Genomic DNA, 23632 nt, shown 5'->3' on the forward strand with positions numbered 1-23632 from the left:
GTACCATGATGTTTTGGTTACTATAGCCCTGTAGTATAGTTTTGAAGCAGCGTGGTTTTCTGTGGTAATACCCAAGGTTCATTGCCTCATGACAAAGAAACCAAGGACACAGATACAGGTGAAGTGAGGTTAAGAGAGGAGGTTTAAAAGGCCAAAGAAGAAGAGAAGAGCTCTCTTTCCTACAGAGAGAGAGATAGGTGCTTGAGTGGGTCTTCTGGCCCGTGGTGGAGTTCTTGTTTTTTGGTTAGGATTGCCTTTTTGGTTAGGATTACCTTGGCCTTTGGGGCTCTTTTTTGGTTCCATATGAGTTTTAAAAGTGTTTTCTCTAGTTCTGTGAAGAATGTCAATGGTAGTTTAATAGGAATAGCATTGAATCAGATTGGTTTGGGCAGTGTGGCCCTTATAACAATATTATTTGTATCCATGAGTACAGAATGTTTTTCCATTTCTTTGTTTCATCTCTGACTTTCTTTGAGCAGTGATTTGTAGTTCTCTTTGTAGAGATCTTTCACCTCCCTGGTTAGCTGTATTCCTAGGTATTTTATTCATTTTGTGGCTACTGTGAATGAGTGTGTGTTCCTGATTTGGCTCTTGGTTTGACTGTTGTTGGTGTGTAGGAATGCTAGTGATATTTGCACATTGATTTTGTATTTTGAGACTTTGCTGAAGTTGTTTATCAGCTTAAGCTTTTGGGCTGAAACAATGGGGTTTTCTAGATATAGAATCATGTCATCTGAAAAAAAGGATAGTTTGACTGCCTCTCTTCCTATTTGGATGTCCTTTATTTCTTTCTCTTGCCTGATTGCCATGGCCAGAACTTCCAATACTATGTTGAATAGGAGTGGTGAGAGAGGGCATCTTTGCCTTGTGGCAGTTTTCAAGGGGAATGCTTCCAGCTTTTGCCCATTCAGTACGGTGTTGGCTGTGGGTTTGTTGTAGATGGCTCTTAGTATTCTGAGGTATGTTCCTTCAATACCTAGTTTATTGACAGTTTTTAACATGAATGGATGTTGAATTTTATCAACCCTTTTCTGCATCTATTGAAATAATCATGTTGGTTTTGTTTTTAGTTCTTTTTATGTGATGAATCACATTTACTGATTTTTGTATGTTGAACCAACCTTGCATCCCAGGGATGAAGTATACTTGATCGTGATGGATAAACTTGTTGATGTGCTGCTGGATTTGGTTTGTCAGTATTTTGTTGAGGATTTTTGTATCAGTGTTTGTCAGGGATATTGGCCTGAAGTTTTCTTTTTTGTTTTATCTCTGCCAGGTTTTGGTTTTGGTATTGGGATGATGCCGGCCTCATAGAATGAGTTTGGGAAGAGTATCTCCCCCTCAGTTTTTGGGAATAGTTTTAGTAGGAATGGTACCAACCTTTCTTTGTATCTCTGGTAGAATTCAGCTGTGAATCTGTCTGGTTTGGGGCTTTTTCTTGGTTGGTAGGGTATTTATTACTGCTTCAATCTCAGAGTTCATTATTGGTCTGTTCAGGGGTTCAGTTTCTTCCCAACTCAATCTTGGGAGGGTGTATGTGTCCAGGAATTTATCCATTTCTTTTAGATTTTCTAGTTTATGACAGCACAATCTTAATTCTAATCCATCAGTGCCCTATTAAAACTCAGAAGCTGTAGGCAACCATGGTGAGCATGGGAGCCATTCACTTTGCTGGATGAGGAACTTTCTGATACTTAAATATGAGGAATGTGCTGAGTATTAGTGGAAGGCCTTTATTTTTATTTGCTTATTCTTATTGATTTATTTTTAAGAGAAAAGGTTTCGCCCTGTCACCCAGGCTAGAGTGCAGTGACACTGTCATAGCTCACTATAGCCTCGATCTGTGGGGCTCAAGGATCCTCCTTCCTCAGCCTCCCAATTAGCTAGGACTATAGGCCCATACTGCCATTCCCAGCTGTATTCTTTTTAAATTTCCCTTTTGTAAAGATGGATCCTCCCTGCATTCCCCAACTGCTCTTGAACTCCTGGGCTCAATTGATTCTCTTGCCTCAGCCTCCCAAAGTGCTGGAATTACAGGTGTGAGCCACTGTGTCTGGCTGCTGCTGCTGCTGCTGCTTTTTTTTTTCTTCTTTAAATAGTAGTTTACAGATTTGTTTTCAAAGACAGTTTGCTAAAATGTCAATTAGTATCCCTAATGAATAAGCACTACTCCTTTTTACTAATTGTTCTTGTCAAGAGTGGTCTGAGCTGGGTGTAGTTATTGAGATTTGGAATGTGTATATCTAGGTTCCATAACATGGTCTTGAGAGGCCATGGAGCGGGAGTACCACTGAGCACTTACCAATAATTACATCTTCACTAATATTAATAATAGTTAACATGTGTTCAGTCACTACTTATCAAATTCCTGCAAGTTTTTTTGTCTGTTTTATGGATGAGGAAATTGGAGAAGTTGAGCCCACAGATAGTAAGTGGTAGAGCAAGGATTTGCTCCAACCCCACACCATGAAGTCACACATTGGCCTACACAAGAATTCTTTGATGGTGATAATACTATTTCCATTTTACCTTTGAGGAATTTGAGACTTAGAATTAAATGACTTCAGCTTAGGTCATTAAAGGTCACAGAGTTAATGAGAAACCATATGATCTGAAATCGACATTCTTCAATGTTGCTTCTGTGTAGGCTTGTCCCACACATTTCAGGACATTTAGCTACTTGGACCCACCCACTAAATGCCAGTAGGGACTCCGATGACTGGGCCATCTAAAATTGCCCCCACATAGTTCTAATGCCTTCTCCTAGGTGTCATATTTACATTCTTAAATTCAAAGCTTGTCTTTTACCCTTATACTGTATCATCTCTCATGGCAATTTTTTAATCAACAGTAATCAAACTTGACTCTAGCTCATAATTTAGAATATTAGGAATAATTATAAATGCAAATCATTTTAATACAGAACCACACATAAGAGTAGCATTTCATCCAACTCTCTGTTTCGTAGATTAAAACTCGCTGTCTCTAAGACCCAGAGATGACAAAGACCTTCTTAAAGTCACAAAGCAAATTGATAGCTGACTGGACTTAAGTCATATCTCTGAACTTGAGGCTAGGGCCATTTCTTCGCATTACCAGTTTACTTCAAGCAGATGTATTTGACTAAGCTATGTTTATTTTTATTTTTTATTTTTATTTTTTGAGACGGAGTCTCAATCTGTCACCCAGACTGGAGTGCAGTGGCGCGATCTCGGCTCACTGCAACCGCCATCTCCCAGGTTTAAGCCATTCTCTTGCCTCAGCCTCCCAAGTAGCTGGGATTACAGGCACCTGCCACCACACCCAGCTAATTTTTGTGTTTTTAGTAGAGATGAGGTTTCACCATGTTGGCCAGACTGGTCTTGAACTCCTGACCTCATGGTCTACCCGCCTCAGCCTCCCAAAGTGCTGGGATTACAGGTGTGAGCCACCATGCCCGGCCGCCATTTTTATTTTTTAATGAGTGATTTTGACCTTTCAAAGGGAAACGTTTGGAGGGTTGATGTAGTAGAGTTGAAACAGCACCCCATGGAACTGCAGAACAAGTTCGTGGCTATTTTGGAAAAGCTATTTCAAACATAGTCTTTCCCTTAAGCAGTTTTATACTGCTGACAGAACTGGATGCTTACATGAGACTGGTCACTTTCACCCTAGCAGGTGTTGGTGAATCAGGCTTCCCCCAAATTTAAGTAAGTTAAGAAGCAGGCTGAATAATATCACGTGTATTAATCCTGAAGGTTCCCATGGAGGGAAAGAATTTATGGTGAATGAAAAATGTTATCGTTTGAGAACATTCACATGTTTCAGATAATTTGTTGAGTGTGTCAGGTGGAAGATGCAGTTGTAAGTTCTGTGGGTGAATTGGCTGTATATTTTGCCTATTGCTTACGGTGCTGATGGTCTCAAAACCCTTTGTGTATTTTCAGTGAAAGATAACTTAAAAGATTACTCCTTATGCCCACTTCAATGATTAGATGATTGTAGTGTCCACTCTGTAGAATCGTGCTGGAGGTTAGTTTTGGCAAACGCATCCTCTCTCTTTGTTTGACACTTCCAATGTCATTTGTTTGATAGTATGTCTGTAGAATATGAATTTTTTCAGAACATATTTAATGAAGAAGTTTATTCATTATTCAGGGAAGATCACCAAATGATTATAGCTTTTAAAAAAGCATCTTTAATCTCATGGAATTGCTTGGGCCTGAAATTTGGATCATTATCAGTGAGCTGCAGAGCTTGAGGAAACTATGACCAATGCAGAAAGGTCTCCTGATGAATGATAGGAGAGCATTGGCAGGTGTTGGAGAAACCTCAATTATCCTGATACAAATTGAGAGGTGTTGAAGGATTTGCGTGTCTTACTGACTATGGGAAAAAGAAGTTAATTGAAGCTGTTGACAAAGATTTTCCATTAGTGACTCAGAAATCATAGGAGTTGTTTTGAAATTACCTAAGCATAGTAATGGGAAAATAATTTTTTCTTTCCTCTTCTTCTTTATTCTTATATGGGGAATGAGAATGTTACTTGGGAAAAGTCTGGATTATTAACTCATTTTGTAGACGCCTATATTGATGTTATGTTTCTTTGACTTTTATGAAAGAGAGACCACTGATTAAAAAGCCTGATATTAGAGATATTAGAGAATTTCTTCAAAAGAATAAAACAGATTTAGGGTATATGCTGGTGTTGTTTATTCTGATTTATGTGCATATCATCTGTACCCATAGCTGTGGCATATTACTGTAATCAGTGTTCCTTTTTTGGATATTTACATAGATATTTTTATTTTTATTTTTTATTATACTTTAAGTTCTAGGGTACATGTGCATCAGTGTTCTAATGATGACCTTGTCTCAAGAAGACTATATGAAATTGGGTTCTGGAGGCTCTTGTTTTAAAAATCAGGAAATAGGCTGAGCATGGTGGCTCACACCTGTAATCCCAGCCACTTTGAGTGACTGAGGCGGATGGATCATTTGAGGTCAGGAGTTTGAGACCAACCTGGCAAACAAGGTGAAAACCTTTCTCTACTAAAAATACAAAAATTAGCTGGCTGTGGTGGCAGGCACCTGTAATCCCAGCTACCTGGGAGGCTGAGGCAGGAGCATCACTAGAACCCGGGAGGTGGAGGTTGTGGTGAGCCAAGATCACACTACTGTTTCCCAGCCTGGGCAATAGAGTGAGACTCAGTCTCAAAAATAAATAAATAAATAAATAATAAAATAAAATATAAAAATAAAATAAAAATCAGGAAATATCCTCAAAAACATGTTTAAGGAGATGAGAACATTTTCAAAAGACACTATTAGTGAAAATAATTGTAAAATAGTATGCATATTAGGCCTTCAATTGGGTAAAACCCAACTATGTTTTCTAAAATTTGGCAGTGAACCTGAGTAACTCTTCTATTATAAGGAAAAACCACTTCAGCTCTCGACAAAACAGTGAATTAGCCATCTCTCAAAGAATGGAAGTGAGGACAGGGACATAAATGTGGAAGAATATTTAATAGTTTAAAGACCTAGAATACATTCATGTGTTCTGAAATGAAAAAGATTATGAGGTAGTATATATAGTTGTAAATTTATAAAATGAATGACTTTATTAGGTAAGAAACATACGAAAAGTATAAGGCATAAAAAATGTGTACAAAATATGCCAAAGTGTTTAAAAGAATATGTAAAAATTATACAGAAAGTAAGCATTTATTTATTTGTTTGTTTGTTTGTTTATTTTAAGTTCCATGGTACGTGTGCAGGATGTGCATGTTTGTTACATAGGTAAATATTTGCCATGGTGTTTTGCTGCACCAGCAACCCATCACCTAGGTATTAAGCCCAGCATGCATTAGCTATTTTTCCATCTGCTCTCTCTCTCTCCCCCGACTTCCCCTGACAGACTTTGTGTGTGCTGTTCCCTTCCCTGTGTCCATGTGTTCTCATTGTTCAGCTCCCACTTATCAATGAGAGCATGCAGTGTTTGGTTTTCTGTTCCTGCATTAGTTTGCTGAGGATAATGGCTTCCAGCTCCATCCATGTTTCTCTCCCTCCTTCCAGCCTCTACCTTTTGATAGGCCCTGGTGTCTGTTGTTCCCCACTATGCGTCCACGTGTTCTCATCATTTAGCTCCCAATTTTAAGTGAGAATATGTGCTATTTGGGTTTTGTTTCTGCATTAGTTAGCTAAGGATAATGGCCTCCAACTCCATCCATGTCTCTGCAAAGGACATGATCTCATTCCTTTCTATGACTGCATAGTATTCCATGATACATGTATAGCACATTTTCTTTATCCAGTCATCATTGATGGGCATTTAAGTTGATTCCATGTCTTTACTATTGTGACTAATGCTGCAATGAACATATGCATGAATGTGTCTTTATAAGAGAATGATTTAGATTCCTTTGGGTATATACCCAGTAATGGGATTCTTGGGTCAAATGGTATTTCTGGTTCTAGATCTTTGAGGAGTCACCACATTGTCTTCCACAATGGTTGAGTGAATTTACATTCCCACCAACAGTGTAAAAGCATTTATATCTCTCTGTAGCCTGATCAATATCTGTTGTTTCTTGACTTTTTGATAATCACCATTCTGACTGGCCTGAGATGGTGTCTCGTGGTTTTGATTTGCATCTCTCTAATGATCAGTGATGTTGAGCTTTTTTTCATATGTTTACTGGCTGCATAAATATCTTCTTTTAAGAAGTGTTTGTTCATGTCCTTTGCCTACTTTTTAATGAGGTTGTTTGTTTTTTCTTGTAAATTTGTTTAAGTTCCTTGTGGACTCTGGTTATTAGACCTTTGTCAGATGGATAGATTGCACAAATTTTTTCCCATTCTGTAGGTTGTCTGTTTGCTCAGATGATAGTTTCTTTTGCTGCGCAGAAACTCTTTAGTTTAATTAGATTCCCTTTGTCAGTTTTTGCTTTTGTTGCAATTGTTTTTGACGTTTTCGTTATGAAATCTTTGCTTGAATCTATGTCCTGAATGGTGTTGCCTTCTTCTAGGGTTTTTATAGTTTTGGGCTTTACATTTATGTCTTTAATCCATCTTGAGTTAATTTTTGTATTAAGTGTAAGGAAGGGATCTAGTTTCAATTTTCTATATATGACTGTCTCAGTTATCCCAGCATCATTTATTAAATAGGGAATCCTTTCCCCATTGTTTGTTTTTGTCAGGTTTGTAAAAAATGAGATGGTTGTAGAGGTGTGCTCTTATTTCTGAGTACTTTATTCTGTTCCATTGGTCTATGTGCCTGTTTTTGAGTTTGAAGTTGGGCAACATGATGCCTCTAGCTTTGTTCTTTTGCTTGTTTTTGTTTTTTAGTTTTTGAGACAGAGTCTTGCTCTGTTGCCCAGGCTGGGCAACTTGCTCTGTTGCAGTGGTGGGATCTTGGCTCATTGCAATCTTCGCCTCCTGGGCTTAAGTGATTCTTGTGCCTCAGCCTCCCAAGTAGTTGGGACTACAGGTGTGCACCACCCCATCTGGCTAATTTTTGTATTTTTAGTAGAGACAGCATTTCACCATGTTGGCCAGGCTGCTCTCGAACTCCTGGCTTCAAGTGATCCACCTGCTTGGCCTCCCAAAGTACTGGGATTATGGGTGTGAGCCACTGCACCTAGACATGCTTTGTTCTTTTTGCTTAAGGTTGTCTTGGCTGTATAGGCTCTTTTTTTGTTCTATGTGAATTTTAACATAGTTTTTTCCTAATCCTGTGAAGAATGTCAATGGTAGTTTAATAGGAATGGCATTGGATCTGTAAATTACTTTGGGCAGTATGGCCATTTTAATGATATTGGTTCTTCCTATCCATGAGCATGGAATGTTTGTCCATTTGTTTGTGTCCTTTCTGATTTCCCTGAGCAGTGGTTTGTAGTTCTCCTTGAAGAGGTCCTTCACTTCCCTTGTTAGCTGTATTCTTAGGTATTTTATTCTCTTTGTAGCAATTGTGAATAGGAGTTATTCATGATTTGGCTCTCTGCTTATCTGTTGTTGGTGTATAGGAATGCTAGCGATTTTTAGACATTGATTTTGTATCCTGAGATTTTGCTGAAGTTGCTTATCAGCTTAAGAAGCTTTTGGGCTGAGACAGTGGGGTTTTCTTGATATAGGATCATGTCATCTGCAAACAAAGACAATTTGACTTCCTCTTTTTAAAATTTGAATACCCTTTATTTCTTTCTCTTAAACAATTTCCCTGCCAGAACTTCCAATACTATGTTGAATAGGAGTGGTGAGAGAGGGCATCCTTGTCTTGTGCTGGTTTTCAAGGAGAATGCTTCCAGCTTTTGCCCATTCCGTATAACATTGACTGTGGGTTTGTCATAGACAGCTCTTATTATTTTGAGGTATGTTCTTTTAATACTTAGTTTATTGAGAGTTTTTAACATGAAGGGATGCTGAATTTTATTGAAGGCTTCTTCTGTGTCTATTGATATAATCATGTGGTTTTTGTCTTTAGTTTTGTTTATGTGATGAATTATCTTTATTGATTTGTATATGTTGAACCAGCCTTGAATTCCAGGGATGAAGCCAGCTTGATCGTGGTGGGTAAGCTTTTGATGTGCTTTTGGATTCAGTTTGCCAGTATTTTGTTGGGGACTTTTGCATAGAGTTCCTTCAGGAACTCTTGCAAGGCAGGCCTGGTGATGACGAATTCCCTCAGTGTTTTGAAAAGGATTTTATTTTCCTTTGCTTATGTCTGAAAAGGATTTTATTGTCCTTTGCTTATGAAGCTTAGTTTGGCTGTATATGAAATTCTGGGTTGGAAATTCTTTTCTTGAAGAATGTAGAATATCGGCCCCGAATCTCTTTTGGCTTGTAGGGTTTCCACTGAGACTTCTGCTGTTAGTCTGATTGACTTCCCTTTGTAGGTTACCTGGCCTTTCTCTCTGGCTGCCCTTAACACTTTTTTCCTTCACTTTGACCTTGGAGAATCTGAAGATTATGTGTCTTGGGGTTGATCTTCTCCTGGAGCATCTTAGTGGTGTTCTCTGTGTTTCCTGAGTTTGAATGTTGGCCTGTCTTGCTAGGTTGGAGAAGTTCTCTTGAATGATATCCTGAAGTATGTTTCCAACTTGGTCCCATTCTTTCCGTCTCTTTCAGGTACCCCAATCAGTTGGAGGTTTGGTCTTTTTACATAATCCTATGGTTCTCAAAGGTTTTGTTCATTCCTTTTCATTCTTTCTTCTCTAATCTTGTCTGCCTGTCTTATTTCAGCAAGGTAGTCTTCAAGCTCTGACATTCTTTCTTCTGCGTGGTATATTTGGCTATTGATACTTGTGGTTGTGCTGTGAAGTTCTCACGTTGTGTTTTTCAGCTCCGTCAGGTCATGAATGTTCCCCTCTAAACTGATTATTCTGGTTAACAGCTCCTGTAATGTTTTATCATTGTTCTTAGCCTGTTTGCCCTGGGTTAGAACATACTCTTTTTAGCTCAGTGAAGTTTGTTATTACTCCCCTTCTGAAACCTACTTCTGTCACTTCATCCATCTCAGCCTCAGCTCAGTTCTGTGCCCTTGCTGGAGAAGTGTTGTGATCATTTGGAGGAGGAGAAGAGGCACTCTGACTTTTTCAGTTTTCAGAGTTTTTGTGTTGATTCTTTCTCTTCTTCATGAGCTTGTCTATGTTCAATCTTTGAGGCTGCTGACCTTTGGATGGGGTTTTTTGGGGTCTTTTTTGTTGGTGTTGTTTTTGTTGTTCCTTTCTGTTGGTTTGTTTTTAACAATCAGGCCCTTCTTCTGTAGGCCCCCTGTGGTTTACTAGGGGTCCACTCCAGAATATTTGCCTCAGTCCCTCCCGCACCTGGATGTGTTACCAGTGGAAGCTGCAGAACAGCAAAGAGGGGTGCCTGCTTTTTCCTCTGGGAGCTCTGTCTCAGAAGGGCACTGACCTGATGCCAGCTGGAACACTCCTGTGTAAGGTGTGTGGTGACCCCGTTGAGGCATCTGACCCCGTCAGGAGGCACAAGATGAGGGAGCCTCTTAATGAAGCACTCTGGCTGCCTCATGGCGAAGTGGGTGTGCCGGGCTGCAAGGAATCCCCTTGGTCCAGGCTGCTCAGACTCTATCCAGACTGCCCAGAATCTTTAGAGCCAGCAGGCAGGAAAGACTAAGTCTGCTAAACTGCAGAGACTGCGGCCAGCCCTCCCCATGGGGGCTGCTTCCCAGGGAGATCAGAGTTTTGTTCATAAACCCCTGACTGGGGTTGCTGAAATTCCCCCAGGAATGCTCTGCCCAGTAAGAAGGGATGGATCTGGGTCTCACCTAAAGGAGCAGTCTGACCATGATCTGCCACAGCCACTGTGCTGTGCTGTGGGGAATTCCTGCCGGTCCAAACTGCCCAGTCTCTCTAGCATTGTCAGGGGAAAACAGATGACTAGGGCCTCAGTGATGGTGGCTGGCCCCCGCACAGGAACTCCGTCATCTTAGGTAGTCTTCAACCTGCTGCCACTGGCCACAACCCAAGAGGCCACTGAAAGTCTGCACAGCTCTGTGTTTGGGACTCAAGGCCTGGCCTTGGTGATATGGGCTCACAAGGGGATCTCCTGATCCACGGTTGCACAGATCTCTGGAAAAAGCATGGTTTCCTGGGCAGGGTAGCACAATCACTCAATGTCTCCCCTGGCTGGGTTTGGGAGTTCCCCTTGCTGTGTGCAGCTCCTGGGTAGACCATGGCTCCACCCTGCTTCTCCTCACTATCTGCGCATCACATCAACTACCTAGTCAGTCCCAATGAGAGAATCTGGATACTTCAGTTGAAGGTGCAGGATTCATTTGCCGTTTTCATTCCGCTTGGTGGGAGCTGCCAACCACAGCTGCTTCTAAGCAACCAAGGAAGCATTTATTTAGCACTAACTGCCAGGATAGTCTTGGTGCTTAAGATATACCTCAGTGAATCGACTGCTTAATACTCTCGTTTTCTTTAAGACCTAGCTCAATGTCATGTGGACCATGTGGACCAAAACCAGAAAGCTTTTGCTGAACTACCAGTGTGGGTGAGGTACTCTCCTGTGAAGTATCCTCTCATGTAGTTCTCACTGCATGAGTTACGTTCCTGTATACTATAGGCACTCATCCTTCTTTCTTTGTTTTAGGTTGAAAATGTCATAAATAACTCTGTTTGATGAGAAAGAAGAACTAATAGAATGTAAAAGGCTGAAGGGATATAAAAGAAAGATAATTAATGAAATTAGTTTTATAAAAATATTCCTAATTAGAGTCCTTTAAATGGGATACTCTTCATAGGCCCATAAATTATTATATGGTTTTATAAAAGAAATAGATTCCTTCTAAGATGTACTTCAGTTGTAGAAATCAATAAATACTTGTGGTGTTGCTGTTTTATCTATAAGAAATATCCATACATCCATTAAAGGATGTATCCATATAATGATGTATATACAAAAAGAAGGTATACATCAGTGAATCAAAGATATTTCCCTTGGTGGTGCACTCAAAGAGACCAGTAAGAAATGTTTCAAAATGTAAGTGCTTTTGACCAAGGGCAAATTACAAATTATGTGTAATTTTTGTTGCCTGTGTTTGTGTCTTTATTTTCTAAATATTTGTCAATGAAATCTATTACTTTTGCAAACATGGGAAAAGTAAGAAAAAAGTGTAATACAGTTCAGAAAGGTTTTCACTTACTAAAAGAGAATATAAAACTTTAGCTCAGAAAGTCACTTTTCTGTTAACTCGACAGTTAAGTCTCCAATATATTGTTTGATATCCAAGAATTTTGCTAGATTTCTGTTTTTACTTGGGGCTCATAAGGGACACAATGCTTGGTAGCCCATAGTTGTTACTACTTTAATCATGCAAATCTAGGACATCAGGGCAGTGAGTGAGTTTATGAATGATTCTTGGGCACCTTAGATCATACTTGCTAGTAAGGTCCTCTTTGTCTCTGCATATGACTGGCCTGGATGGACACTTATCTTTTGAATGAAGAATATACCCAATGGAGAGAACCCAAGAGCCAAGCAAGTGAATCAGTTTCACTAGGACATTAATTTCTAAGGTGTAGTCCTTGGAGTTCTGGAGAGCAAAAGATGGTGCATTACTGGAAATTCACTATACTTATTAACATATTTAAGGCTGGAGAAATTCTGGAACAAAGAACCAAAGGTAATTGCATCCAAAGAAAGATTTTTAATGGAATGTGACTGGCATCTAGGAACTGGTTGTGGGGTGGATGGTCCCTGAAAAGAAAGGTTGGAAACTGAATGGGAGAAAGAGGGAACTGATCTTACTGATCAAGGTGGTTCCTATACAGGTATGGGAGTAACATGAAATCTTTAATTCTCCAAATCTAAGTACACTATGTGGTTGCAACAGGGGTAATTTTACATATGTGTGAAGCTTGAAATGGTTTCCTAATTGAATAGATTGTTGTAGCTTTGAACAATTGTGTTTAAATAACATTTTTGTAAAATACAGAAATAAATTCCTATTTTAAATCTCAGTAGGAGACTTTTATTTGCAAGAATCTTTATGATTTCTGCGGTGTAAATCCTTTGTGTAAATGTATTTTTATGCATCAAGTTACTTATATAAAAAAACTCCTCTGTTGATTTTTAGTTGATAAGTTTTCTTATAACATTTAGAAAAATGAATGATACAATTAACTTCCTACTCACTGATTCTGTAAAGAGAAATCATTTGACTCTATTTTCTTTTTAATGTCTATAATATTTCCTTTAAAGAAGTCTTATCAAGGGATGGATGAGTAGAGAATCCTAAGCCCCTATTTTGGGGAGTTGAAAAGTTTCGAGGATTTAGAAATATTTGCTTACAAATACATGCGTTACTTTGCTAATTTAGAGGTATAGCTATTTAGTTCAGAAAACTAAGATAAGGTCATTATTTTGGGGACAAAAATGTTTTATTTCTTAATAGATGGGATCCCTTTACTTGGTTATGTGTTCCAGCTGTCTTCATTGCATGGACCTGACTGGGTTTTCAGCTATGTGTTTTCACACATGTACCATCTTCTACATCCATTTACTTGAATTTTACTTATATTATATCTGTTAAGAAGCAAATTCATGACATTCATCTATGCAATTAAAATTCAAAGCTGTCCATCAGTTGTTACCCACTGATGTACATAACAGACTGTCAATGTAACTTGCTTTACAAGTGAAATTGTTGTTATGTCATTGCCATTTGTTTATTACCATCTGTATCACTCTGTTTGATTTGCATGGTCTGTGTATTAACCTGCCCTCATACTGCTGTAAAGAACTACTGGAGACTAATTTATAATGAAAAGAGGTTTAATCAGCTCACAGTTTTGTAGGCTGTTCAGGCTTCTGCTTCTGGGAAGGCCTCAGGAAACTTACAATCATGGCAGAAGGAAAGAGGGAATCAGGCACATCTTCACGTGGCTGGGAAGGGAAAGAGAGAGAGGGAGGAGGTGCTACATATGTTTTTAGCAAGCAGATCTTGTGAGAACTCTATCATGAGACAGCTCTAGGAAGATGGTGCTAAACCATTAGAAACCACACCCATGATCCAACCACTTCCCACCAGGCCCTACCTCCAACATTGGGAATTAAAATTCAGCATGAGATTTGGGCGGGGACACACAGCCAAAGCATATCATTCTGCCCTTGGCTCCTTCCGGATCCCATGTCCTTCTCACATTTCAAAATATGATCATGCCCTGCCAACTATCCCCCAAAGTCCTAACTAATTCTAGCATTAACTCAAAAGTCCAGGTCCAAAGTCTTACCTGAAACAAGGCAAGTCCCTTTCACCTATAAGTCTGTAAAATAAAAAACAAGTTAGTTACTTCCAACATACAATGGGAGTACAGGCATTGGATATATGCCTCCATTCCAAAAGGAAGAAATTGGCCTATAGGCCCCATGCAAGTCTGAAACCCAGCAGGGCAGTCATTAAATCTTAAAGCTCCAAAATAATCTCCTTGGCCTCTGTATCTCACATCCGGGACACACTGATGCAAGGCGTGGGCTTCCAAGCTTTGGGCAGCTCCATTCTTGTGGCACTGCAGGACTCAGCCCTTGTGACTGCTTTCACAGATTGGCATAGAGTGCCTGCAGCTTTTCCAGGTGCTCGATGCAAGCTGTTGGTGGATCTACCATTCTGGGGTCTGGAGGAAGGCAGCCCTCCTCTTGCAGCTCCACTAGGCAGTACCCCAGTGGGGATTCTGTGTGGGGGCTCCAACCCTACATTTCCCTTTGCACTACCCTAGTAGAGGTTCTCCATGAGGGCTCTGCCCCTGCAGCAGACTTCTGTCTGGACATCCAGATGTTTCCATATAACTTCTGAAATCTAGGTGGAAGCCCTCAAGCCTCAACTTTTGACCTTTGTGCACCTTCAGGATTAACACCACATGGAAGCTTTGATGGCTTCTGGCTTACACCCTCTGGAGCAGTGGCCTGAGACTTATTTGGACCTTTTTAGTCATGGCTAGAGCTGGAGTGGCTGGGATGCAAAGAGCCATGACCTGAGGCTGCACAGAGCAGTGGTATCCTAGGCCTGGCCCACAAAACTATTTTTTCCTCCTAGACCTTCTGGCCTGTGATGGGAAGTACTGCCACAAAGATCTCTGAAGTGCTTTGGAGGCATTTGCCCTGTTGTGTTGGCTATTAACATTCAGCTCCTCTTGAATGAATTTCTGTAGCTGGCTTGAATTTCTCCTCAGAATATGATTTTTCTTTTCTACCATGTCCTCCCTGTCTTCTTCTGAGCGCTGCAAACTATTCCAACCTCTGCCTGTTACCCAGTTTCAAAGTTGCTTCCACATTTTTGGGTATCTTTATAGCAATGCCCTGCTTCTCTTATAACAGTTTTTTCCCTTCCCTCCCCTTCCCTCCCCTTCCCTTCCCCTTCCCCTCCCCTCCCCTCCCCTCCCCTCCCCTCCCCTCCCCTCCCCTCCCCTTCCCTTCCCTCCTTTTTTTATTTTGAGACAGAGTCTTGCTCTGTTGCCCAGACTGGAGTGCGGTGCACAATCTTGGCTGACTGCAACCTCTGCCTCCTGAGTTCAAGTGACTCTCCTGCCTCAGCCTCCCAAGTAGCTGGGATTACAGGCATGCGCCACCATGCCTGGCTATTTTTTTTTTTTTTTTTTTTGGTATATTTAGTAAAGACAAGATTTTACCATGCTGGCCAGGCTGGTCTTGAACTCCTGACTTCAGGTGATCCGACTGCCTTGGGCACCCAAAATGCTGGGATTACGAGGTGTGAGCCACTGCACCCGTCCCCTATTTTCTATATTAGTCTGTTCTTATACTGCTATAAAGAACTACCTGAGACTGAATAATTTATATAGAAACGAGGTTTAATTGGCTTAAAGTTATGCAGGCTGTACAGGCTTCTGCTTCTGGGGAGGCCTCAGGAAACTTACAATCATGGCGAAAGGTGAAGGGGTAGCAGGCACATCTTTACATGGTTGGCAGGAGAATGGTTGGGGAGATGCTATACACTTTTTAACAAGCAGATCTGGTAAGAACTGTGTCATGAGATTGCACTGGGGGGATGGGGCTAAACTATTAGAAACTACCCCCATGATCCAGTCACCTACCACCAGGCCCTGCGTTCAAAATTGGACAATTCAACATGAGATTTGGGTAGGGACACAGAGCCAAACTATATCAACCTGGCTTCCAAAAAACATGGATTGGTTATTCATAGCCTGATGAGTTATGTATTTACCATTTACTGTAAACAACAAATACCTTTCCAGATGTTATAACGGACTGATTTTTAAAATGAACTGTTACTGCTAAAGAGTAATTTTTGAAAAGTTAAAAGCATATTGCATGCAGATATAAACTGAACATATATCAAAGGTTCATTCAGTTCAGTTAATGAGGGGATTAACTGAGGTGAATTAAAGGCAAATTTGAGGAACTGAAAACCCCCCAGGAATGCTGAAATAAATGTATCAATATATAACACAGTTGGTTAATATCCATGGAGCAATAAAATGTAATGTTTGGGGTTATCTTTTCTTCCAGGTAGAAATCAATCATATCTTTACTGAACAAAATTTATTTACATTGCTATGGACAAGAATTACTTGGAATTACTGACAGTGAAATGGAAAGTTAGTCAAAAGTGCATAGCCTTATTGACGTGGATATTCTGGAAACATACCTAGGAATCTCTTTTTCCCATTTTTTCAGTCTTGGACAGTTTTTTCTGATATCATTTAAAAAATGCTTTTGGAGCAGCTTTCTTCATTGAATACTCACAATTTTAGACTCTGACGTAAATGCTGTTTTAATTTATGTTAAAGCCTGAATGGTAAGAGTGTTTGTATTTCCAGTATTTTATTTTGTTATCATGCCCCCTGCTCCCCAAAGTGGAGTATGGACAATGTATGGTTAAGGTTGTAGCATCATTTCAGATCTAAGTATTTCCTCTAATGACTAAAAGGATAGCACTCTCTCTGCTTCTTAGTTTTTTTTTTTTTCTAACTAAGGGAGAGGCAGGGCATGGAGTATAACTAAATATTTTAAATGAAAAATAGAGCAATCAACAGTATGAAAAATTCTAATATTCTGTGTACCTATGTCTAAAATGAGATAGCCTATGAACTGACTCATCTTAAGAATTTTTGTAGAAAAATTTGTTAGTTCTAATTATGAATTTAATAGAATGAGAATTCATCATGTGACAGCTAAGGTAGTGGAGAATGTTTTCCACCACTGTCCAAACACTGCCCACAGAGAGGCTTCCTTTGTCTCAGGGTGCCTGTACTGAGATTATAAACCATTAAAAGGACTTAGAGAGGGTCTAATAAACAGACCTCACTTTATAGGTGAAGAACCAGAAGTCCAGAGGAGACAAGTTGAAACTAATAAAACTCCTTTTTATTTTTTTTAAAACAAACAAACTAACAAACAAACCTGACTTCAGATTGCTAAGTGATGTAAGCTGTTTCCTCTAATTATCTAAAAGAAGGTGATTTTGTTCTTACTAAATATGTCAATGGTAGGTCTTTACATAAGATTTTAACTTAGGTTGCTATCATAAGCTCTGTCTTTTGGTGGCAAAAACCAGGTCACTCTCACTCAAGAAGAGGGTTCAAAATGTAGATCCCCTGAAACCTCAGGTTGGGAACTGGCTTCAGTCCAGTACTTGCTTTCTGTGGCAGACTTGGCCCATGATGATTGCCCTGAGCTTAAGTGTTCCTCTTGACCTTTCACCATGACATCAAACTGGCAAGTTCCTTCAGGGTTTAGTTCCCTCAGCGGCAAAGCTGATTGACTGAGTTCATCATTTTAGCAAGTAATCAAACCCAAGCCACAGGCTTCTGGCCAGCTTCTGAATGGTTCTCTTTGGGTCAGGTGTTCTTTCGGGTTTGATCAGCTATGGCTGTGTGCTTGTGGAGTTGTGTCAGGTGATAGAAGATGGCAATTGAGAGACAACTGGGCCTGAGAATATGGCAGTGTCCCCCAGAAATGAGAGTGGGTGAACAGATACTCTGAAATACGTCTACTACAAATCCAGTTTAAATAAATTAGTTTATTCTTGGTTAAAAACATTTCCTGTAATCTGCATTGTAATTGGGTTTTATATTTTAGTCTATTTCTATATTGGAGTAAACTTGAAGTTTTTTATTGGTCCATTTTATTCTTATTTGCTTGCCAAATTTTGCCTCTTCTAGAAACACAGAAAACAGGTTTTGAGACTTGGAAAGTTTATTATGATAGCTTGGTTTTGACAATTCATGTTGAATTTTCTTTTGAAGCCGTAATGTTCCTTCAAAGTATTTTAAAAGGAAATTAAGAAAGTCTCCTTGTCCTATGAATTCCTTTAATTTTCAATAGATATTTATTCTCCATAAATTCTAAAAAGAATCCAAGTTCAAAAGGCAAGGCATTTAGTTTTAAAAATATTTATTAAATTGTTGGATTATGTACTGTCTGTTTGGGATATGACATAACCCGTCCTTGTGGGACTTTCTGACTAGTTAAGGAGAGAGTATTCCTGTTCCAGACAGAGGCTGCTTGGACCACAGTAGATTAAACATAGTGTAGAGAACTATTTTTTTAAGCATTAAGAGTTCTATTTAGTTAAACTAAACATGTTAGTATTACTTTAGTTAAACATGTTGGTAGTGGAATAAGACTGTGTGAAGACGGTTTTAATGGAAATTGTATTATATTCCAATATCGTGTGGTGGTAATTACCTAATTCCTAATCCAGATTTTATTGGATCATATTTCCATTGTTTTTTCTAAGCCAGGTGATGGGAATGGATTAACAGTGTGGGGAGCAGGATAGAGGAAGGGCATTACAGGGAACTGCAGGAGCAAATACCTGGCAATGAATAACTCTTTTGAGGGTGGGTAGTAATCTAGTCTTGAATATAATGACTGGTGTGGAGAAAAGGGAACCCCTGTGCACTTTTGGTGGGAATGAAAATTAATACAATCATCATGGAAACCAGTATGGAGATTTGTCAGAAAACTGAAAATAGAATTACCATATGATTCAGTAATCTCACGTCTAAGAATGTAGCCAAAGAAATTTGATCTGAATACAGAAGAGATATGTGCACTCCTATGTTTATTGTGTCACTATTCACAATAGCTGAGATATGGAAACAACCTAGGAGTCCATTATCAGATGAATGGATAAAGAAAATGTGGCATATACACACTATGGAATACTATTCACCCTTTAAAAAGTGGGGGGATTTGCATCAACATGGATGAACCTGGAGGACATTATGTTACTACATGATCTCACATATATGTAGATTCTTAAAAAGTCAAACTCATAGGAGTAGAGAGTAGAATAGTGGTTACCAGAGGCTGAGATGGTTAAGGGGGAGGGGGATGGGGAGATAAATTGGAGGAATAAGTTCAAGAAATCTACTATAAGGAATGATGACTGTAATATTAATAAATAGTGCACCATAGATTTGAAAATTGCTAGAAGAATACATATTACATGTTTTCACCACAAAAAATAAGTATGTGAAGTGATAGGTGTGTTAGCCTGATTTAATCTTTCCACATTGTAAATATATATCAAAATACATCACATTATTCTCCATAAATGTATACAATTATTTGTCAAATAAAAATAAAATTAAAAAAGAAAATAATAAATATAGAAAGTAAAGGTGGTCTTGACAATAACTGAGAAGATCAATTTGATTTAATTGGTAACAAATATGATATGATTTTACTGGGTGCTAACCAATGTCTGTCTTATATACTGAGAACTCATTAAACACAGACATGGTGTGACTCTTGCCCTTGACGAAGCTAGGATTAAATAACGTAGAAGATTATTTTGGTACATCTGTGGGTAAGGATTTAAAAACAAACAAAACTGCTCTCATTTTGTTTGTTTTTAGTAATGCTCTACTGTAGGCAGGGCATTGCTGACGTGGCCCTTGATAACAAGTCCTGTGATGTAGGAAATTATTTCTTCGATTTGTGAATTTCTCAGTGAGAGTTCTGGGAACCTCAGATACTGCTGGGCAACCTGCAAAAGCTAAAATAGGGATTGAGATTTGTATTTGGGGAGGGAGGCATAATTTGAAGATTTATTTTGAGTAAACTCTGTTTAAAAGATCCTTTTTTTATATCTCATACACACTAATTGCACCAGTAAACCAGGAAAAGTGTTTGCCAGTCTCATAGGCTTGTTTCAAAGATTCAAATGAGTTACCTAAAAATATCAGAATTGTGTCTGGCCCCTACTAGGGAAGTGGTTGTGTTGGTTGATGTTGTGCTTTAGCTCAGTGTTATGACTCCCTGGTACCACATAGAAATGTAAATACTGATTTACGTGTTTTTCTTCTCCTTGCTAAACTAAGCTCCTTCAGGGAAGCTGCTCTTTCATCTCTATATAATCCCACCTTCTTGCTCAATAAATGTTTGCCGAATGAAGGGATAAAGTACTTCTTCTTTTCTGCAGCATTAAGCGAAGGCACTTGGTCACTCTGGGAAGGTGAGCGGAGGTGTTGTCTGTTTTGAGGTCGTGCTTAAAACTGGTTTAGTTTCCAGTGTTTGACCAGTTATGGTCCATGAACTTATCTCACCATTGCCTGGAGCATAGTTGCTTTCACTCTTTATCATCTTTTTTAGTAACTACTTCCTTAAGGGCGTGTGGTATATTTCTTTGGAATTTTTATCTCTCATTAAATCCCTCATTCAGCTCCTACAGTTTTAGTAGATTGCAATCTGTAAGTCTGTTCTTTCCTCGTAGGTGAACCTGTTATTCTAAACTCTATTCAAATGCGTTTTACAGGAAAAGGGAAACTGGTTTGAGAGGCCAGTTTGGAAGTTGCTGAACTCCCAGGGTAGTTAATAGATGGTCTTTTTTATTTTTTGTTTTCTTTTACATCTCAGCCAGCAGTTTCAAGAGAGGAGCTCTGTAACTTACCCAAAACAATCATGCTTGGCTGTAAATTGAGGCAAAGTTTGAGGAAGGACTTTACCCTTTGCATTACTCCTTTAATCTAGAAAAGGTAAGAAAGCAGTGTAGTGAAGGGAAGATTAAGTCTTTCCTTAAGTGTAGTGGAAAGTCCTCCCTTGTGAAGAGAGCTGATACCAGTGATACCAGCTGCTGGCAGGAAGAAGCTTTAAGGGTGACTGCAGCAAGAGACTTGCAACCTTCAGTCACCAAAGCTAGAGACCATGCCTGGGGCTTTTTGACAGCAGCAGGATCCTGTTTGAGAGATAGTAAAGGTTCTCCTCCAAGCAGAAGACAGAACGAAAAGGGTCAGTTAAACTCTGTTTATTGAGAGTTAGATATTAAAGGAAGAAAACACTAACTTTGTATAAAGGAAGAAAACACAAACTTTCTACTTTGGATTTTGTATTCTCTTAAGCCAGGCTCTAATTTGCAAAACATGCTGTTTATGAGTAAGAATGAGAAAGTTTTCAGTGTTTTTACTATTCTAATAAAATGCAGTTTTAGTGGAGTGCTCTTCCTGGTCTCTCTATATTATTTATTTCTTATTACACACCGTCTTTCCCCTGAGAATCGACAACTGAACTCTAATAATAGGGTGTGGGACAGGGCTGCCAAAAACGAAGCATGCCTGCTGCAATTTCCACATCGTGTGTCCATAGCGGACAATGGCAGTTGATTTGGGCACTGTCTTCTGGTGTGGTTTCTAGGAAGCCACTGCCTATTGATCAATCAGATCGGCCCCAGAATGGAACCACTGCCCTCCCGCACCCCCAGTCTAAGAGGAAGTAATAAGTTTTGAAAGGGTTGGCCCTACAAATGTGAACTTATAAAGTGGGGGCTTGCCAATGCCTTGCAGAATTTTGTGAACTTTAATCTTTTCTTTCCACAACCTTGGTTCTTATGCCCAATCCTTTTTACCCTTTGAACCTTCTCCTACTCCAGTGTGTTTTCCTTGAGAGGAAGTCACAAGTAGTAAACACATAGGAGTTTGAGTATTGCTATACCAGAATTATGGAATAGGCGAAGAGTACCTTATTCTGTACCACACTTCTCCCACCACCAGTATTCTGCATGTCATTAGGTTAATGTCTGCAAAGACTCATGCCATACTTTGCTCAATCCTCAATTGAAAATTTAGAGCCACAGACTTTTAAGTATAATTTGGGTAATTTTTTCCTTAGATGATTTACTGTGCATGGTATGCATTGTTAACTTGCTTACTCATAGAGTCCCAGAAAGAACTTTTTGCATTGTATCTTCATGGCATGTGTCCCCTGAAAAATCAAGCCTGCAGCTTTTACTATGCATTCCATATGCTAGATCCTATAAAAGGAAGATCACCAGGGTGCTCTCAGAGGCTTTAGCAGCTATCCTAAAAAGAGTTCCTCTAGACCTTCTCAAGCCACTCACTGATAGAATACTTACTCCATCTCACAGGAGGAAGGAGTGTCAAGATCCTTTACTCAGGAAGATAGCAAAAGCAATTTGAAACTGGAAAATAGTGAATGGATCAATTTTTATTGAAAAACAGATTCAAGTATATTCATCATCAAGGCACAGTTGTTATGGTCAACACAATAGCCTAAAGATATCCGACATGTAGTCTGGAACCCTTTCCCATTTCCTCAAAGTTTGACGTTGGACAAATTTGCAACTTTGGACAAGTTACAACATAACCTCTGTTATGAGCCTAATGTCTTCATCTGGTTAAGTAGGGGATTCTAAACCCTTCACCCTCCACCCCTCACCCAACACACACACACAGGGTTCTCGTGGGGTTAAGTATAAAGGCATCTCATGATGTCTCACAGTCATTTATTGTCATTGAGACATTACTTTGTGTTCACCAGTGAGGATGTAGGAAGATCTTTTTTAGCTATATGTCTTTGATATATTACATATTGCCTTAAAAGGTAGATATTTTATTTTCTTCCTGTCAAATGGCAGAATGGAAAGTTCCCTTTTTCAACTATGTTCCTATTTTGGCCTCTGCTTTTTGAAAGTACTTGTGATAGAAATTAAATATTCATGCAGGTGTGGCATGCCATTTGAAGGTGACACTATCATGGGTTCTTCAATAATTATCTGGTGGTAATTTGCCTCTTTGCATCTGTGGCTATTCTCTGAGGGACACTGTGTTCTTCTGATTTCTGCCATTACAGTGGGAAAGCACACAGTGCCATAAAACCAGTTAACATGTCAGAAAATTATCTCTTATGAAATTCAGTTTCTTTTGAAACTTCTTTGATGTACAAAAAGATAACATGGGCCTACTTCACAAGTAACAAAACGATTCCACTTTCTGGTAATTCAGAAGACTTCTTGGGTCCTGAACAAACTGATTCTTTTCCTTTAAATGATTTGTGGGTAGGGACAAAACATCATATTCTGTATTTAATTATAAGGCTTCATTTTCGTGAATCTCTCTCTTTTTGTTGATGGTGAATCTAGCGCTGCATTCAAGCTGTAAAGAGGAATAGCATTATTTTACCCACAAACTGTTTACATCAGACACCATTGGTGATTTGAGACTCAGTATCTGTCAACTGGGGATTGCAAAACAGGCTTCATAGGAATTGGAAGATTAAGTGAGATCATACATTAGTAATTTCATCTAGCTTCTAGCACGGACGAGCTTGGTTACTATCTTTATAGGTATTTCTGTACCTATAGAAAGGAGGCCACCCTCCCTCCCCACTCCCTTCTCTCCCCTCTGCTCCTGCCTTCTCCCATCTTATTCCCAGAAGTCCATTTCTCCTGGACAACAGGAAGGCCCTTCCCCTTCTGTTTCTATCATAAACTGCTTCTCTGTCCTTTGGTCTCTGGAGAACTTGCAGGTTGACCTCATACAATCAACCAATCAGCCAAAACATTTTCCTCAGACACATTAACATCTTTCTGAAATAATACCACTTTGTCGTCATCAACTACTTGCTCCCCTTTCCTTAAAGCATTTTATTTTTGACCAGATACAGGGATTCGTAGACTCCCAGATAGATTCCTAAATAATTATACCTAGCCCAACAGGCAAAACTAATGTGTGCTATTTGAAGGCAGGGCAGTGTTGACTTTTTGGGAGAGTGGTGTTCACTTTAAGAAAATTTATTAAGCCACACAAGATTTCTGGGCTTGCTAATTTTTAAAAAAATTACTTTTTCCTCTTTCTACATGTAGCCTAATTCACTTGTGTATTTTACTTACACAGGGTCATATTTC

The 23632-nt window shown here is 39.3% G+C and overlaps 1 protein-coding gene across 4 annotated transcripts in view; it reads left to right on the top strand.

Moving 5' to 3' along the window:
* Positions 1 to 23632, top strand: part of SGMS1 (sphingomyelin synthase 1) — a 318863-nt gene that overhangs the window by 136945 nt on the left and 158286 nt on the right. The gene's annotated exons all lie outside the window — the stretch shown is intronic.

This window comes from Piliocolobus tephrosceles, chromosome 9 (assembly GCF_002776525.5).
Source record: "Piliocolobus tephrosceles isolate RC106 chromosome 9, ASM277652v3, whole genome shotgun sequence".
Classification (NCBI taxonomy): domain Eukaryota; kingdom Metazoa; phylum Chordata; class Mammalia; order Primates; family Cercopithecidae; genus Piliocolobus; species Piliocolobus tephrosceles.